The 20779-nt window shown below is 35.3% G+C and overlaps 1 long non-coding RNA gene across 1 annotated transcript; it reads right to left on the reverse strand.

Annotated features, from left to right (window-relative positions):
- Nucleotides 1-1894: 1894 nt before the first annotated feature.
- On the reverse strand, nt 1895-19863 carry LOC113609793 (uncharacterized). The gene is made up of 3 exons (XR_003428793.1): nt 19853-19863; nt 15983-15986; nt 1895-2000 (listed from the first exon to the last, which is right to left on the reverse strand). It is a non-coding gene; the product is annotated as an uncharacterized LOC113609793 (long non-coding RNA).
- Nucleotides 19864-20779: the final 916 nt, after the last annotated feature.

The raw sequence follows: 20779 nt of genomic DNA on the forward strand, positions 1-20779 counted from the left end.
ATCCTTGTGTTTCTGGGATGAATCCAACTTCATCCCAGATTTTGTATGGTTGTGTTTTCACTGTAATTTGACTAAAGGTATTTTTAAATTTCCTCTTTGATTTCATTGTTGATCCATTGTTTTTTTTAGTAGTATGTAGTTTAGTCTCCATGTAATCATTTTTTTTCATTTCTATTTCTGTGGTTGATTTCTATTTTCATGTCATTGTGGCAGAAAAGCTGCTTGAAATAATTCCTATGCTCTTTAATTTGTTGAGGCTTTTTTGTGTGTTCTCATATGTGGTCTATCCTAGAGAATGTTCTATGTGCACTTGAGAAGAATGTGTATTCTGTTTTTTGGAGGTTGTAATGCCCAGAAAATATCAATTAAGTCTAAGTTTTCTATTGTGTCATTTAAGGTCTCTCTTGCCTTATTGATTTTCTGTCTGGAAGGTCTGTTCATTGATGTCAGTGGGGTGATAATGTCTCTTACTATTATTGTATTCCTGTTAATTTCTCCCTTTATGTCTGTTAGTATTTGCTTTATGTATTTAGGTACTCCTATATTGGGTGCATATATGTTAATGAGTGTAATATTCTTCTACTTATCCTTTTATAATTATATAGTGTCCTTCTTTATCTTTCTTTATCGCCTTCATTTTAAAGTCTATATTGTCTGATATGAGTATTTTTATCCTGCTTTCTTGTCATTTCTATTTGCATGGAATACCTTTTTCCCTCCCCTCACTTTCAATCTATGTGTGTTCTTCACCCTAAAGTGGGTCTCTTATAGGCAGCATATTGTAGGCTTTTGTTTATTATCCAATCTTCTACTCTGTGTCTTTTGATTGGAGCATTTAGTCCATTGACATTTAAGGTAATTATTGATAGGTGTGTATTTATTGCCATTTTAAACCTTGTTTTCCAGTTGATTTTGTATTTCTTCTTTGTTTCTTTCTTTTTTTTCCTTTGTGGTTTTCTTTTATATAACAAATGAATTATATTTCTTTTAAGCTATCTTCTTTTTGTTTTTTTGTAAATCTATTGTATATTTTTGATTTGTGGTTACCATTTTGTCAAGTAGGTTAACCCATTACTATATCTACTTCCTTTAGACTTGTAGTCATATAAGATCAAATACATTCTAAAAAAACATACATTTTCTTACTCTTTTCTCCCACATTTTATAAGTTTGATGTCCTTTTTACATCTTAATGTTTATCAGTTTGCTCTTCATTGTAGTTATAATCACTTTCACAGAATTTTTTTTGGTTGATTTTTTTTTAAATCTATGTACTGACTTCTTTAAGTCATCTATAACCCATTTACATATTTGCTTTTCCTATTGTGTTTCTCTCTTTCCTATAGATTCTTGTTTTTTTTTTCTATTTAGAGAAGACCTTTCAGTATTTCTTTTAAGATAGGTTTAGCATTGTTGTATTCTTTTAGTTTTTGCTTGTCTCAGAAATTTTTTATCTCTCTTTCTATTCTAAATGTTAGTCTTGCTGGGTAGAATGTCCTAGGTTTCAGGATTTTCCCCTTTCAGGACTTTGAATATATCTTGTCACTCCCTTCTGGCCTGCAGCATTTCTGTAGAGAAATCAGTTGATAGCCTTATGGGGAACCCCTTGTTACTAGCTCTGTTTTTCTCTTGCTGCCTTTAAAATCCTCTCTTTAACTTTTGCCATTTTAATTATAATGTGTCTTTGTTTGGGTCTGTTTGGGTTCATCTTGTTTGGACCCTTTGTGTTCTTGTATCTGGACATATGTTTCCATCTTTAGCTTTGGGAAGTTTTTGGCTATAATTTCCTCAAACACATTTTTGACCCCCTCCTCTTCTTTTGGAATTATGCATACATTGGCACACTTTATATTATCCCATAGTTCTAATATAGTGCTTGTATTATTATTTTTTATTTGTCTTTCTGTATGCTGTTCTGATTGGGTGATTTCTATCATTCTGTCTTTCAGATCACTTATTCATTCTTCTGCATTATTTAGTTTGCTATTTATTGCCTTCATCTTGGTATCCACCTCAGCAATTGAGTTTTCTAATTTTGTTTGGTCCCTCTTTTTAGTTTCTAATTCCTTGTTACAGTGATCTGCATTTCTATTGATAGCCTTTCTTATTTCTTTGAGTATTTTTATTACCTCCTTTTTGAATTCCAGGTCTAGTAGACAGGAGAGGTCTTTTCTGTTGTTTGTTTTTTCAGGGGAATTCTCTTGCTCTTTTAATTGAGAACAATTTTTCTGCTTATTCATTTTACTTAAAATTTTGTGACTATGAGTTTAGGAGAATGAGTTATCTACTGTGGTCTCAAAGAGTTGTTTTTATGTGGAAGCTTCCCTGTGTAATCTGTGTGAGTCTAATGCAAGGCCTGTTTTTGGTATGGATGCTTGTCACGTCTTTTCTCAGTTTGTGCTTGTTGTTATCCCCTTGATAGGGGGTGTGATTTGTGCCTTGGTGATCAGAGCCTGATTTTGGACAGGGTCTCCTCTTTTCTCTGTGGTTGTAACAACCCTGTCAGAGGCAGGTTCTCCTTCCCAATTGTTTGAGTAAAGCCCTTAGATCCAGTTTTAAGATACAGCATGAGGTAGGCAGGACTGGAACATTCCTGCTGGGAAAGGTGACACTGAGTATTCCTCTGAAGGAGCTGTTCACTGGGGGGAAGTAAACTCTGTGATGTCATGTGTCACCCATTGTGTGTACTCACAAAGAACACTGTTGTTGGCACTGCCTTCAGTCCTGCCTCTGTTGTAGGAATACAGGCAATCAGCCAGGCATTGTGCTTAAAAAGCCACCAGTGTAAATCTGCTGGTGCAAATCCACCAGCACCCACTGTAGTATGCACCTGGGCCCTCTGTGAGAGCACTGGAAATAGCCCAGACCCCAGCCCCACCTCTGCATGCACACACCTGCAAAGCCCACTGCTGCTGATGCCAGGCTTGTCCCAGCTACAGGAGCACCAGTAATCTGTTCAGATGTCCTTCAGGCTCTGCACTCACAAAGCTGCCTGTAAATCTGCAGAATTCCTGCAGTCACCTGGAATTGGCTCAGATTTCAGCCCTGCCTCTACATGTAGGAAACCTATCAGCACTTGTGCACTCCAGAGCTCCTGGAAGCAGAGCTGTGCCTGCTCTGAGCATGCTGAGAATGAGGCTGCTATAGCAGAGTCATGTCCCCTTTCATGCAAATGTGGACAATGGGGTACTATGGTGGACCCAGACTCCATCAGGCACACAACCCCTGTTGCAGCCCAATGACATTCCAGGCCCTTCAGGTTGTCTCCATGCAGCCAAGTTGAGTCCTCTCTCAAGATCTGTCCACTGAAGCCTGAGCTGCAGCACCTACAAACCATGAACACCATCAGGTGTATGTCTTTGGTTGGGACGTGCAGCAAGAAGGCCAGGACCATCTGAGTTGGCCTCTCTCTGTCCTGCCTGACACAAGCCAGTTTCTTCACTCTCCTCTGATCCCCTGAAACCCCTTATCTGTCCCAGTTGTTCCCAAGGTGAGGGAATCTTTCTTCTTTCACAGTTCCCTCCCAAGGGTTCATGTCCTGTCCTGATTCTGTGAGAATTGTTCTATATATATATATATATATATATATATATATGTATTTTGATTATTTGTGGGAAGAGGTGAGTTTCATGTTCGTGTATTCCATCATCTTGATCTCCACTCTCCCCATTCCGTTTTATTTTCGGTGATTTTGACAATCTGCAAGTCAGATATTATTCCCACTTTATAAATGATTGAGCAACATTTAAGAGAGGTTCTATAACATACCTTAGGCTTGATAGAGATGAGTCTAGACCTTTTGAATCTGAGCCTGGGAGACTCTCTATTATCAATTTTGTTTAAAACAAAATTAAATTTATTAATTTAAAAACAAACCAAACTTTGTTCTGCTCAGTTGTAAAGCATCCCAAAACTGTCAGTGGAAATAAGGATATTTGCTTTTGTGAGTTACTTTGCAAGCATCTCCTTTTTGTGTCCCAGGAAAATGGCATCCACCATTCACTTAGCTCATTTATCACAATATCCTAGACTTTTTGAGTGGTGAGGAGATGGAGAGGCTTAAAACTTAGAATCTCACAATACCAACTTTCAGAGACACATTTTGAAAAGAGGAGTAATTTTAATATTCTTTGAAAATGAATTAAGCATTACTCAAGCAAGAGGTGAGAATATATATGAGTATGCATATTAGAATTTATGTGAATAAAATGATAATGATGTATTAATTACCTTCTACATTGTAAGCACTATGGTTAAGAACAGAACTGGCATTAGAATTCAGGATAGTCTGACTCCAAAGTACATACTCTAAACCCCTATGCTATATTAGCATGTGCTAAATGTATGTTTATATGTATGGATATATGTATATCTCTATATTAATTAGAGTTCTTTCAATTGCAGTTGAAAGAAACCCAACTCCAGTTAGCTGAGGAAAAAAGATAATTGACTGCTAAATGAAACAGGAAAATCCAGTAATATATTGACCTCAAGAATCACAGTGTTTAGAAGCACAGTATTTAAAAACAGTGGATTTTGCACCATTGTATTCTTTATCTCTTGGTTATGCTTACCCCTGTGTCTTGGCCTCATTCCCTCTTTAATAGTTCCACTTGATTAATTTTCCTATATCTTAGATCAGTCATTGTTACCAGGGAAATGGCATATTAATTGTTACCAGGGAAATGGTATATTAATATTGAGCATGGTACATTATATCATGTACCATAAGGGTCCAGGGCCTGATCACCATAACTGACTATACTGACTATACTAAGAAAACTGTCGAGAATGTACAGAGTTCCCCAAAGGAATGCTGGAAAGGAAATAAATACTGCATCTGCACTATATACCACCATTTGGCCATAAAAATATAGACATCCTCTTCCTTTTCACATAATTTAAAAATACATATGCTTACTGTGAAGTTAATCCAAATGTACTCAGCTCTTCCCTAAAGTGGACAATTCAAAGTCATATTTTTTCTCTAGTCCCATGTTTAGAATCTCTGAATCTAGGGTAAATTTCTCTTGGTCAGATTCAACTGTAGATCATCATATTATTCAACCTATGGCCAAATCATAAATCTAACTTTCTCTAACATATTCGAAGTGCATTAAGTCAAGACAAATACAATGCAGACTCCCTTACAGAAAATGGAAGACATAAAACAATCACACAGCGATTGTTAGTCTATTTAGTCTGCCTTACCATTAGAGTAAGTTCCTTGGTCAGCCAATCTGGCAGTCAAAGATCCCACATACTAGAAGGAACTCCCATATTTCTTGTTGGTCATCATCATGGTTGACAGGAAGTATATGAGGATTACTTTTTGTGTAGCTTCACTACTTTCTGATGTCATGGTTATATAGTTTGGAAATTGTCATAGACTGCTGAACAGTCCTGGGATTTCTCTCACAAAAGGAGCCACTCACAACTCCAGTAAACACCAGTTAGATTGCTTAATGAGAATACTATGAGCTAGTAACAAAGAGTAAAAACATTGTTAGTCTTTTTTTATCTGGAGCCCACATTAAGGATATCTATCTTAACAATAGGTCTTAGTGTTCAACCCGGTCTTCTGCCCAGCCTCCTGTTGAAACCCTTTTATGTTAGTCTCTGCCTTCAGGAAAATTTAACAATAGACTGGAATAGAATAGCAAATGGACTCTGATTTCCAATAGAGTCTGCTTCCTAATGAATGGCATTAAAATAGGGGTGATTGATACTTTTCTTTTTCAGTGTATAGCATATTTGAGAAAGTCGTGGTTCATTCAGTCTTCTAAATTTTTCATGACTTTTCCTGGGTCTCAATTTTATATCTCACTATGTTTTGTCCTGTTTTGCTTGTACCAAATTAAAGAAAGGGAAGAACAGCAGTAGACTCTATTTCACAAAGAACTGGCTTCTCTGAACCTGAGTAGAAGGGGAAAATTTGGCAGAAGATTTTCTCTGTTTTAGAACTTTTCAAGATTGTAGAAAGTTACCAATGTACTACCAATATTTTTCTACTATCTTGAAATTACAACCTTGGTAGAAATATGTATGAAGTTCCTTTATGTTGACAAATGACAGAAACCCAAATCAACTTGCTTCAGGAGATGAGGCAACTTATTGACTTATGTAACTGAGATACCATTGTGTCTTAAAAATGGCTGGATTCAAGGGGCTCAATAAACGTCATTGGGGGCATTTATCAATTTTCCAATTTCTCTTTGTACCTCTCTATTTAAATTTCTCCTGTATGTTGGGCTTTTGCTCTCTGACTGTAGATAGAATTCCTCCATGTGTCTGGGGAAGATAGACACTTGGTTGTGTAATTTCATATATATGAAACTTAGCAATTGAAGGGAGATTAATAGTCTTTGTTCCTACATTTGATAGATTGTTAGCAATCAGCTGATTGACTGATTGAGTTATAGTCTCACCTCTTGGACCAATCACTGTAATTCAGGAGATAGGACACTAATATTGATCAGGTTGGAATCACCCTACTTTGGCAGAAATTACTATTTTCAACAAACGCTTTTTCCTTTGGTGAGGGATGCAGAGCTAAATTATATATTCAAGCTTCCCTTCCATTTATGTGTGGACAAGTGATTGAGTTTTGGTCAATGGAAGCAAAGTCCCTCTCTTCCAATCCTCATTCACATAAACTTACCAAACACTACTCTACTCTCTTTTTTATCCACCAGCTGACTAGAGACAATTTTGAGAAACTAGAAAGAAGCCTTAATTCCTGAATTAAGTGGCCCAGTAGGCCACTCACCAACCATGAATATCTGTATTGGATTTTACATAAGTTTGATTCAGAAGTTTGTACACTGTAGCAGTTATCAATGTTTATTGTAATATAACTTTCTGTCTCATGTAATTGATTGTCAGCTTCTTAAAAACTTCATGAATTTGGGGAGAGGTGGTTTTCCAAGGACAAAATGATAGGCAGATTTCAAAAAGTATATATAATTCTACCAAATGCTTTGTATGTTTATAAATCATATATATATATATATGTGTGTGTGTGTGTGTGTGTGTGTATATCCATATATACATATATATGTATATCCATACATCTACATAGACATTCACAGTGTGTATATGTGAGTATGTGTGTGTGTGTGCATGCATGTGGTGGGGTGTAGACATGTAGACATATAGATGTGTCTCCCGGATTCCTCTTCAAGGAAGAATTTGTAGCCCAGTCATGAGCAATGCATCAGCAGTCTCCAGTTGTCCTGGGTTTACTTCAGTTGCAGAGATTCGCTCCACCCAAAATCATGCAGGCCAGAACCAGTAACCGAGCAAGGTGGGGGTATAAAGTCTCAGTCATTTTGACCAGATACAGGACATTATTATACTCCAAAGCTCCTTGCCGAATTGGCAGGGTCTGAATGGCAATTCTTTTATCTCTGATTGTTCCCACTGACCCTCCTTTCTCTTCAAAGTTATTGATTCCTAATAAATATCTAGAATGTTATACTCTAGTGTGTGTGTATTTTTAGTTACATTCTGTACCTATGTGTACATATATATATATTCTAAAGCAAGTTCATCTAGATAAAACTTCTGCTTCCATCATTTACTAGGTGAAGATAGTAACAACTTATTTCATATGGCTGTATTGAGATTGAAATGGTTTAATTCATGAAAAATCAGAATAGTCACTGGTACATAGTAAGTACCCCACAAATGTCAGTGATTTACAGTTTAGCTGTATATGTGTATGTGTCTGTTCAGGAAGATTTCAGGAACATATGCCTCTTGATTTACACAGAGCACTTCCCAGAATACAGTACTTATTTCTAAAAGCTGCCTGTTTTCCATGCTTCAAGCAGATTACTGACAAAACTGCCTCATTTTCATATACAGTAGACTGTCTATGATTATTTTTCACAAATATAACCATAACAACTCCAAACACAGTATTTAGCTTGAACGAGCTACTCTTTTTGATGCGGTCTTTGCTGAAAATTATTTCTAAAAACGTCCTGTAGAAGGAACTTCCACGTGTTCACACCAGCTTCTCTTCCAGCATGTAATGAAGCAGCTTCCATTACCATTCTGACATCCTTAAACCTGGGTTCACTATAAAAAGTAGGTACTGATTGAGTTTGCTTTTGCCTTCTTTTTGCCTCCATTTCTCTGTTTGGAGAGTTTCCTTTATATTCTTGAAATGTATGCAAAAATGAAGGTCTAGCAAAATGAGGGTCTGACTTTCAAAGGTCTTTTCTATTTTATCATGTTCCTTTTTCAGCCAAAGTCAGTTGTTCATTTTCCTGGTATTTTCAATGACCTGTGTACTGTGAGCCATTTTTTTTTAACCTTAAAAGAGAGAATAATATACCTTTCATTATACTTCTCTGTCCTCCACTTCCAAAACTCAAGGAAGACTTCTATAAGGCATGTGGTTGTAGGAACCAAGCATTTCAAAAGCTCTCAGAAGAGAATGGTCATAGCATCAGGAGAGGAACCTCATTTTAAACTTTCTGTCCTTTTTGTTAATCAGCATTTGCACCTGGAAATTATTTCCAGTACAGGTCCTTTACTTCAGGTAATTGTAACTACCTTTAGAGCACAAAACAGTAAACTAGATTCTATATTTCCCTAAAATGGTATGCTGTGAAGGAGAAAACCCCAAATCCCCCATCTTTTTCCCCTCAACCAACATAGATGTCTATTAAATTATTTTAACTTACTACTCATGGAAGATTCTGTTTTGTAGAGGAATAACTACCCTTTACAAATTTTTAGGATTTAAAAAACATATTGTGCTAAATTACATTACAATTTTTCAATGATTTTATTCTTTCATATAGAATCAATAATTAGGTTTGCTGGTTGTAATATATATCCGATATACTATAAGTTCTGTGAGATACTTGAGAGCAGAGTTTATATTATATTCATCTTCACTTTCCTAGCATTTAGCATGGAATTCAGAATAGGTCATTTTTGTTGTCCTGAATAAGATTAATTTGGAATATTAAAATTGTCTTGATTGTGGTTATATCATCAAATGTACCTATATGGAAGTTGGTATTTCTGATAAGCTAATTAAAAGGTAACTTTTTAGGGTTAACTTGAATATCAGAGAGGTAGTCTTATCTTCTACAGTATACATTACACAAATACATAAAAAAAAGGAGCCATCTACAAAAGGAAGAATAAGGATCTTCACTGTTACTATATGCTGTTATTACTACTTGAAATAAGTAACACTAGAATGTAATGGTCTTTTTAGTATATAAACAAGTTATAAGCAGGTGTAGTCACCTTTTTAATAGTTTGTTTTATGAGATTTCTTGTACTAGTAAAATTGTGACTAAAAAAATCATTTAAAATGACAGTAAAAATGCTTATAGAAAATGTAAAAATATGTATATAGCGTCTACTGAATAATTCATATTGCATAATGTCTCCAGATAAAGTAACATTTCAACTGTGTATATTAGAAATTGACTTGAACGACTCTTTCACCTATATAATTGACCAACATCCCTTGTGTATATAAATATGGTATTTCCAGAAAACTGCTGTTTTGATGTATATAGGTGAATAGTTTGGGCCAATTACATTATTCAAATGTTAAAGTTATTTTGCTATGGGATAACTTACCATACTTAGTTCAAAGAGTTTTGAAAAAAATGTTGTCACCTTCTGATGATTTTTTTCTTTATATTAAATCAATGGAAATAGATCACCCAAGACACCCATAGAACATGGAAAAACAATTAATTTAATTTTTTGTGCACCATTTTATCTGAAGTTCATAAAATTTTTTGTGCACCACTTTATCTGAAGTTCATAAAATAATGCTCTTATGTAAAGTTTTTACATGTGGTAAAATGACTCAAATTCCATGAATTTAAATTGCACCTCTAAATCAGAGAATTCTGAAGATAACAATGCCTTTAACCTTTCTTGAATTTCAGGAAGTAGTTTGTTTATTTCCTCATTTTTTTTTCATTCTATAAATATTACTGGTGCCAGATACTTCCAAGTCACAGGGCTGCTGTTAATGATAACTGTAATATAAATCAGATACACATATTTTCCTCTAGGCGCCAATATAGAGAAAGGGGACAGATTTTAAAAATACCTATTTTAACCAGATATGATGTTTTGTTTTTTCACATATATTGCTTATTCATTGTATTCTCACAGCACTGTGATGAGGAAACGTGTTCTTATTTGACAGGTGAACAAACTGAATAACTCATATGAGTTTGTACGTTTGGTAGACATGGAGCCAGAACTAACTCCTAAAACTCTTTCTTTTTCCCTTGTGTGCTATATTGTGTTGCTTACAGTTAAAGGAGAGATAAAAAGTAAACATAATATATAAAATACAAAATGTTAACTGCCAGAAGAGGAATACTGATAAATAAATGTGAAAGTTTTACAGTTTTACATTTCACCCTATAATCTTTGGAGGACAGGAAAGGGACTTGACTTATAGCTTAGCATTTATCATTAGTTTTAGCCCCCACTAGTTCAAACACAAGCTGAGTTCATTGGAATGGTGTGGTATTTTTAGAGTTGAAAACATTAGGAATAGCCAGATAATTATGGTATAATTTTTGAGATTAAACAACCAGGTTAATAATGGGCATTTCTATATCCTTTTTTTAAAATCACTTTTTAAAATTAGCATTCTACTTCCTTTCCTTTGAATAAGTCTTCTAAAAGTCATTTTAAAACCATTACATCCCATGAAGTATTTATAGTTGCTGGCCTCCTTTTTCCAGGATGATTGATGACAACCATAATTACAATTGCAGGTCATAACCTCTCACATAATCCTATAGCTTTAAGATACTTAAAGAAGATATACATTTCCACTTTTATGGTACAAACTAATCTTTACACAGTGAAAATCTCCAAAAGACTCACAGGTAATCAACATTTTTCTCTACAGTGAGTCAGCAATTGGACTTCTAAAAGAATTTGAAAAGACTATTCATATCCACCACTGTAACTGTTCCAAACATGTCTATATTTCTCATTTTCTATTTTTTCCCTAAACACAGAAAATTTATTCACTAAATATTTACTGTGAAGTCTACTCTAGGTCAGTCTTATGCAATATGTGGATACTAGAGATCCAAGTGCCAAGAATGTTGGATAAATAAGGACAAAAGAGGGAGGATATGGCTCTGGGTCCTGACCAGTTCCATGAAAAAAGGTGTATGTTTACCAAATCTGATGAGAACAGAGATTTGTCTCTGGCTCAGTTAAGACCAAAGTAACATATTGTCATTACAGTCAAAAAGTGGTCTGCAGCTTTGAAGGCCCATTGGAGGCTATACCCCCATGAGGCTGGTGATCTATGAGAACAGGAACTTCAGTGGTTTAGACAATGTCTGGGGGATATGGTGGAGAAATAATACAAACCTGGTAGGAAAGTGGCAACAACAAACAAATTCATATTGTTCAAAAACATTAGTGAATAACCCTTTGGTATTCTCAGACATGTCAGGGAGAGATAGGGGATTTGTCAGAGATTAAAATCCTGTGTGAGCAGGGAGAATATATATTCAATGTTAAAATGAGTTTGTTTACATGGTAATGAAGACCTGAGCCAAAGATTGGTCCTGATTTTTTACTATACATTTGTTTGTTTTCTTGTAAAGTGTTCATGTTGCCCACTGCATTGTAAACTACATGAGGGGCAAGAAACTTATTTTAGACACTAATTTTCTGGCACAGAGTACAAGTTCCTCAAATGTTTGCTAAGCATCATGGTAACAGGTCCCAAATTTGAGGCGTTCTCAAATGTTGCAGGCAATGAATGGTATAATAACAATGATAATACTACAATTCTGTGAACACAGAGTATGTGCCAGAAAATTTGTGTTTTGGGTGTTTACAAATGTTAATTAATTCAATCCTGATAACTAGCTTGGAAATTAGATACTTTGGTTTTAAATTCTGTTCCTGATATCTATTTGCTAATGACTTTTGGAAAGTTGCTTAATTTTTTTTTGTGCTCTGTATCATCATATATTAAAAAGAAAAGGGAGGAATAATACATATGTTGTAGGGTGATTGTGATGAGTATGTGTCCTTCAAATAGTAGAGAGCAATGACAATGCTCATTTCCATCCTTCTTTTCCTTCTCTTGTGTTACCTTGGCCTCAGAGCATAGTGCCTCTTTATATAAAGGACCATCCAAATGGTGTTTACTTAGAAATAACATGTATTATCTTCCCTTTCTTTCTTTCTTTCAAGTTTGTTTTCTTAAATGAAAGAGCTTTTAAGTTTTTGGTCAGAATGATTGTGCTTCACTCTTGCTCCAGATTGTTTTACGTGTGATTCCTCATTTTCCATCTCCACAGAGCTCAGTATGTTGGAGGCATCAAGGGTCATTGGGGAGAGGCATCCATCATTTTGACAACTTTTATGAGTTTACTGCTTGTGATGGTGATTATAGGAAAAGCTGCTTAAAAGCAATAACTGCCAGAGACACTTGATATTCATGGTACTGAATGAAAAAATATCTCCAAGTTTGGGTTAACAGAAAAAAAAAAATCAAAGAATAAGATGAAGAGATACTAAAATGCAAATGTGCCTCTAAAAGGCAGATCCCAATTAAGAAATACAGAAATATTGATTTCAGGAATAAATGAAACTAATTATATCCTATCCCAAAGGTGGAGATTCAGGATTGTGCCTCTTCCATGATGTCAAATTATCCACATAACAATATGTCCTTGAGTCCACTGTCTTAATATTTTGTCCATAAGACATCAATCATCTGGGATTTGGCTAGTTCAAAATACAGATTGTCATCACAAAATGAAATTAATGTCTTCTTGAGAGGTGTTATTATTGCTAAAATAAATGTAATCCTTCCATGATCATATCAAAAGTGTGTTCCACTGTTAAAAAAAAATGTAACCCATGTGAATGTGGCCCAATTATATTCAATAATAATAACTAATATTAATTGAGCATTTAGGATGTTTTACACCTCATGCTAGGCATTTAACCACATCTTCCCAGGTAATAAGAACTGTAGTCAGCACTACTGGGGTAATTAATCAACAATATCACAATGTTCTTCTCAAGCTCAGAATCAAATGAGATATAGTATGCAGGACTAGGGCAGATGGAAAACAAACTCTCATTTTTAATATTGATAAAAATTATTGAATAATGGTACTTTAGATTTGTAGCCAGAAGAAATAGTGAATGCTTCACTTCATTGTAAACAACCTTCTCTGCCAGGTACTGGATGAGCTGGACAACACAAACACTCTCCCCAAAGTAGCAATGCTTTCCCCATTATGTTTACAACATAACAGACAGCAGACTAGATCATGTGTTTCCTGGAGAAAAGATGACTCTGAAGAGAAAAGAAGGAACTGAACTGGGCAGACATTTACTTCTTCAAATTTTCTAATGAGATAGACTCTCCTCTGTGAGGAAGAATAATCGAAGAGGCAGAGAGTAGCTGCATGTGTTTCTCCTGTGATTTCCTTCCTCCCTCCCCCCATTGAAAGTAAAGGTCATGTTTCCTTCCCTCAGTGGAATTATGAGAAGAGAGAAATAGATAGCTACATTCCCAAAAAACACCATACTATTTACACAATTAATAACTGAGAAAACAAGCTTAAAATGTTAAATGACTTTCTTAGTTTCACAAAACAAGTAAAAGGCAGAAAACAGACTTATACCAAGTTTTTCAGCCCCCAAAGCTTTAACTATGAATGCCTGCAAATAATAAATCATTTAGCATCACAAATTTATAGAACACAGAGAAATTTGTGGTTTATATAATCTGTAACATGCAAATAATATTTAGATGATTAGAATAAGTACCACTGTGCAATTAATACTAAATTCTATTTTTTTTTTTGCCACACTGTACGGCATGCGGGATCTTAGTTTCATGACCTGGGATGGAACTCCTGCTCCTGCATTGGGAATGGGGTGTCTTAACCACTGGACTGCTAGGGAAGTCCCTAAATTCTATTCAAGCTTTAATTTTTAACTTATTTTTTTTCCAAAGAGAATAAGGTACTCAGGAAGATCAAGTGGAGATGGTTTTCCAAGCAGGCAGGAAATAACTGATAAGTCACAGGAGCATGAATAATTATGCTATGCTCCAAGAATCACAGATAATTCCATGAGGATGGGTCTAAGGGATGCTTGCATGTAGGATTATGGCAGAAGCTTATGACTGGAAAGCTGGCAGAGGATCAAACTAAGATGCAGTTTGCAATATGTGCTAAGAATTTTGGAATTCCTCCTGAAGTTATCAGGAGTCCTCGAGATTTGAAAGAGTATCATATTGTATGCTTCAGAGTTTAGAAATATCACTCTGACAGGTATATAGAGGGAGCATCAGAGTGGAATGTGATTGAAGATAAGGAGACCATTTTGGAGACTGTTAAATAGTCCAAGAAAAGAAAGAGGATAAAGTCCTGTTTTAGAGAAGTAGAAATAATTACATAAAGAAATTGATAGATTCATAATCTCAGTGAATATTCAAAGAATATACAATTATACTCAGTGAACAATTCAATGCTGGGGGCAGATGAAGGGGGGGACTTGTTCCTACTAACTGAAATATGATGATGACTACTTATTGAAAGGGGGAAATAGACAATTTGAGGTGGAGGATGACAATAATTTCTGTTTGATCATATTGTGTTTGATAGTCCACTGAGTCCCTCCAAGTGGAGATGTCCAGTAGAAAACTGAACATAAAGTCCTGAACTCAGAAATCTCTTTTTAAGTAATACATTTGTAAGTCATTTGATTAAAGAGGTAGAATTACAGGCAGATGGGATCAGTCAGAACATGTATACGAAATGAGAAGAAAAATGATCAAATAATACCTATTTAGGGATATTAACATTTAAGAGGTAGGAGATGGAAGAAGAGAATATGATTGAGGAATTAGGAACAGGCGATTAAATTTGAGATCACATATCTTAGTGAAAATGAAGGAAAGAAGTTATGAGAGGAATTGAAAAATTTCCAGTGGATTTGATGATTAAGAAGCCTCATTGTTAACCTTTATTTGTGAACTTTTCAGGGTTAAAACAATATTGTGAATGGATGAGTCAATGAGAGGTTAGAAAATCCAAAGAATGAGTGTGTTTTGATGTTCCAAGAAGCTGAGCTTTAGAATGAAAGACAATCATAAAGAAGTAGCCTCTAAAATAGGAGGAAGAATTGGTACAGATAAAATATTTTTATGTGTGTGGTTTGGACATTGAGAGATTTTCTGTTGACTCTTCTTTTATTTGAAGTTAAAGCCAGGATATCCTGAAACAGTGGATGAAGTTCATGGTATTAGAACCTTGAGGAGGACAGAAAAATAAAAAAAAATCAACTCTTGTCAAGAAAGGCAAGAGACACAGAAAGGTTATGGGAGAGCATTAAGACAAGGAAATATAAATGTGACTTTCAATGAGAAAAAAGGAATTAATAAGATTGAAAAGAATTTGAATGATAAAAGAAACCCCTGCCAAAACACTGGGTACATTCCTATATCATAGAAAGCACTTATCACACTTTTTAGAAATTACATTTTATATTAATCTTTTTTTTAACATCTTTATTGGAGTATAATTGCTTTACAATGGTGTGTTAGTTTCTGCTTCACAACAAAATGAATCAGTTATATATATACATATGTTCCCATATCTCTTCCCGCTTGCATCTCCCTCCCCCCCACCTTCCCTATCCCACCCCTCCAGGCGGTCACAAAACACCAAGCTGATTTCCCTGTGCTATGCGGTGGCTTCCCATTAGCTATCTACCTCATGTTTGTTAGTGTATATATGTCCATGCCTCTCTCTAGCTTTGTCACATCTCACCCTTCCTCCTCCCCATATCCTCAAGTCCATTCTCAAGTAGGTCTGTGTCTTTATTCCTGCCTTACCCCTAGGTTCTTCATGACATTTTTTTCCCTTAAATTCCATATATATGTGTTAGCATACAGTATTTGTCTTTCTTTCTGACTTACTTCACTCTATATCACAGACTCTAGGTCTATCCACCTCATTACAAATAGCTCAATTTCGTTTCTTTTTATGGCTGAGTAATATTCCATTGTATGTATGTGCTACATATTCTTTATCCATTCATCCATTGACAGACACTTAGGTTGCTTCCATGTACTGGCTATTGTAAATATAGCTGCAATGAAGATTTTTGTACATGACTCTTTTTGAATTTTGGTTTTCTCAGGGTATATGCCCAGTAGTGGGATTGCTGGGTCATATGGTAGTTCTATTTGTAGTTTTTTAAGGAACCTCCATACTGTTCTCCATAGTGGCTGAACCAATTCACATTCCCACCAGCAGTGCAAGAGTGTTCCCTTTTCTCCACACCCTCTCCAGCATTTATTGTTTCTAGATTTTTTGATGATGGCCATTCTGACTGGTGTGAGATGATATCTCATTGTACTTTTGATTTGCATTTCTCTAATGATTAATGATCTTGAGCATTCTTTCATGTGCTTGTTGGCAGTCTGTATATCTTCTTTGGAGAAATATCTATTTAGGTCTTCTGCCCATTTTTGGATTGGGTTGTTTGATTTTTTTTTTATTGAGCTGCATGAGCTGCTTGTAAATTTTTGAAATTAATCCTTTGTCAGTTGCTCCATTTGCAAATATATTCTCCCATTCTGATGGTTGTCTTTTGGTCTTGTTTATGGTTTCCTTTGCTGTGCAAAAGCTTTGAAGTTTATTACGTCCCATTTGGTTTTTTTTTTTTTTTTATTTCCATTTCTCTAGGAGGTGGGTCAAAAAGGATCTTGCTGTGATTTATGTCATAGAGTGTTCTGCCTATGTTTTCCTCTAAGCGTTTGATAGTTTCTGGCCTTACATTTAGGTCTTTAATCCATTTTGAGCTTATTTTTGTGTATGGTGTTAGGGAGTGATCTAGTTTCATACTTTTACATGTACCTGTCCAGTTTTCCCAGCACCTCTTATTGAAGAGGCTATCCTTTCTCCACTGTACATTCCTGCCTCCTTTATCAAAGATAAGGTGACCATATGTGCATGGGTATATCTCTGGTCTTTCTATCCTGTTCCATTGATCTATCTTTCTGTTTTTGTACCACTACCATATTGTCTTGATTACTGTAGCTTTGTAGTATAGTCTGAAGTCTGGGAGCCTGATTCCTCCAGCTCTGTTTTTCATTCTCAAGATTGCTTTGGCTATTTGGAGTCTTCTGTGTTTCCATACAACTTGTGAAATTTTTTGTTCTAGTTCTGGGAAAAATGTCAGTCGTAGTTTGATAGGGATTGCATTGAATCTGTAGATTGCTTTGGGTAGTAGATTCATTTTCACAATGTTGATTCTTCCCATCCAAGAACATGGTATATCTCTCCATCTATTTGTATCATCTTTAATTTCTTTCATCAGTGTCTTATAATTTTCTGCAGGACTTTTGTTTCTTTAGGTAGGTTTACCCCTAGATATTTTATTCTTTTTGTTGCAATGGTAAATGGGAGGGTTTTCTTGAGTACACTTTCAGATTTTTCATCATTAGTGTATAGAAATGCCAGAGATTTCTGTGCATTAATTTTGTATCCTGTTACTTTACCAAATTCATTGATTAGTTCTAGTAGTTTTCTGGTAGCATCTTTAGGATTCTCTATGTATAGTATCATGTCATCTGCAAATAGTGAGAGCTTTACTTCTTCTTTTCTGATTTGGATTCCTTTTATTTCCTTTTCTTCTCCGATTGCTGTGGCTAAAACTTCCAACACTATGTTGAATAATAGTGGTGAGGGTAGGCAACCTTGTCTTTTTCCTGATCTTAGTGTAAATGCTTTCTGTTTTTCACCATTGAGGATGATGTTTGCTGTGGGCTTGTCATATATGGCCTTTATTATGTTGAGGAAAGTTCCCTCTATGCCTAATTTCTGCAGGGTTTTTATCATAAATGGGTGTTGAATTTCATCAAAAGTTTTTTCTGCATCTATTGAGATGATCATATGGTTTTTCTCCTTCAATTTGTTAATATGGTGTATCACATTGATTGATTTGCATATATTGAAGAATCCTTGCATTCCTGGAATAAACCACACTTGATCATGGTGTATGATACTTTTAATGTGCTGTTGGATTCTGTTTGTTAATATTTTGTTGAGGATTTTTGCATCTATGTTCATCAGTGATTTGGCCTGTAGTTTTCTTTCTTTGTGGCATCCTTGTCTGGTTTTGGTATCAGGGTGATGGTGGCCTTGTAGAATGAGTTTGGGAATGTTCCTCCTTCTGCTGTATTTTGGAAGAGTTTGAGAAGGATAGGTGTTAGCTCTTCTCTAAATGTTTGACAGCATTCGCCTATGAAGCCATCTGGTCCTGAACTTCTGTTTGTTGGAAGATTTTTAATCACAGTTTCAATTTCAGTGTTTGTGATTGGTCTGTTCATATTTTCTATTTCTTCCTGATTCAGTCTTGGCAGTCTGTGCCTTTCTAAGCATTTGTCCATTTCTTCCAGGTTGTCCACTTTATTGGCATAGAGTAGCTTGTAGTAATCTCTCATGATCCTTTGCTTTTCTCCACTGTCAGTTGTTACTTCTCCTTTTCCACTTCTAATTCTATTGATTTGAGTCTTCTTCCCTTTTTTTCTTGATGAGTCTGGTGAATGGTTTATCAATTTTCTTTATCTTCTCAAAGAACCAACTTTTAGTTTTATTGATATTTGCTATCGTTTCCTTCATTTCTTTTTCATTTATTTCTGATCTGATTTTTATGATTTCTTTCCTTCTGCTAACTTTGGGGTTTTTTTTGTTCTTCTTTCTCTAATTGCTTTAGGTGCAAGGTTAGGTTGTTTATTCGAGATCTTTCCTGTTTCTTAAGGTAGGAGTGTATTGCTATAAACTTCTCTCTTAGAAGTGCTTTTGCTGCATCCCATAGGTTTTGGGTCGTCGTGTCTCCATTGTCATTTGTTTCTAAGTATTTTTTGTTTTCCTCTTTGATTTATTCAGTGATCACTTGGTTATTAAGTTGTGTATTGTTTAGCCTCCATGTGTTTGTATTTTTTACAGATCTTTTCCTGTAATTAATATCTAGTCTCATAGCATTGTGGTCGGAAAAGATACTTGATACAATTTCAATTTTCTTAAATTTACCAAGGCTTGATTTGATCCCAAGATATGATCTATCCTGGAGAATATTCCATGAGCACTAGAGAAAAATATGTATTCTGTTGTTTTTGGATGGAATGTCCTATAAATATCAATTAAGTCCATCTTGTTTAATGTATCATTTAAAGCTTGTGTTTCCTTATTTATTTTCATTTTGGATGATCTGTCCATTGGTGAAAGTGGGGTGTTAAAGTCCCCTAATATGAATGTGTTACTGTCGATTTCCCCTTTTATGGCTGTTAGTATTTGCCTTATGTATTGAGGTGCTCCTATGTTGGGTGCATAAATATTTACAATTGTTATATCTTCTTCTTGGATCGATCCCTTGATCATTATGTAGTGTCCTTCTTTGTCTCTTGTAATAGTCTTTTTTTTAAAGTCTATTTTGTCTGATATGAGAATTGTTACTCCAGCTTTCTTTTGGTTTCCATTTGCATGGAATATCTTTTTCCATCCCCTTACTTTCAGTCTGTATGTGTCTCTAGGTCTGAAGTGGGTCTCTTGTAGACAGCAAATATATGGGTCTTGTTTTTGTATCTATTCAGCCAATCTGTGTCTTTTGGTGGGAGCATTTAGTCCATTTACATTTAAGGTAATTATCAATATGTATGTTCCTATTCCCATTTTCTTAATTGTTTTGGGTTTGTTATTGTAGGTCTTTTCCTTCTCTTGTGTTTCTTGCCTAGAGAAGTTCCTTTAGCAGTTGTTGTAGAGCTGGTTTGGTGGTGCTGAACTCTCTCATCTTTTGCTTGTCTGTAAAGGTTTTAATTTCTCCATCAAATCTGAATGAGATCCTTACTGGGTAGAGTAATCTTGGTTGCAGGTTTTTCTCCTTCATCATTTTCAGTATGTCCTGCCACTCCCTTCTGGCTCTCAGCGTTTCTGCTGAAAGATCAGCTGTTAACCTTATGGGGATTCCCTTGTGTGTTATTTGTTGTTTTTCCCTTGCTGCTTTTAATATGTTTTATTTGTATTTAATTTTTGACAGTTTGATTAATATGTGTCTTGGCATATTTCTCCTTGGATTTATCCTGTATGGGACACTCTGTGCTTCCTGGACTTGATTAACTATTTCCTTTCTCATATTAGGGAAGTTTTCAACTATAATCTCTTCAAATATTTTCTGTCCCTTTTTTTTTCTCTTCTTCTTCTGGAACCCCTATAATTCAAACGTTGGTGCGTTTAATGTTGTCCCCATGGTCTCTGAAACTGTCCTCAATTTTTTCATTCTTTTCTCTTTTTTCTGCTCTGCAGTAGTTATTTCCACTCTTTTATCTTCCAGGTCACTTATCCATTCTTCTGCCTCAGTTATTCTGCTATTGATCCCATCTAGAGTATTTTTCATTTCATTTATTATGTTGTTGAGCATTGTTTGTTTCATCTTTAGTTCTTCTAGGTCTGTGTTAAATGTTTCTTGCATTTTGTCTATTCTATTTCCAAGATTTTGCATCATCTTTACTATCATTATTCTGAGTTCTTTTTCAGGTAGACTGCCTATTTCCTCTTCATTTGTTAGGTCTGGTCAGTTTTTATCTTGCTTCTTATTCTGCTGCGTGTTTTTCTGTCTTCTCATTTTGCTTATCTTACTGTGTTTGGGCTCTTCCTTTTGCAGGCTGCAAGTTCGTAGTTTCCATTGTTTTTGGTGTCTGTCCCCAGTGGCT

This window comes from Aethalodelphis obliquidens, unplaced genomic scaffold (genome assembly GCF_003676395.1).
Source record: "Aethalodelphis obliquidens isolate GAN/ISIS:26980383/991018 unplaced genomic scaffold, ASM367639v1 scaffold58, whole genome shotgun sequence".
Lineage (NCBI taxonomy): Eukaryota > Metazoa > Chordata > Mammalia > Artiodactyla > Delphinidae > Aethalodelphis > Aethalodelphis obliquidens.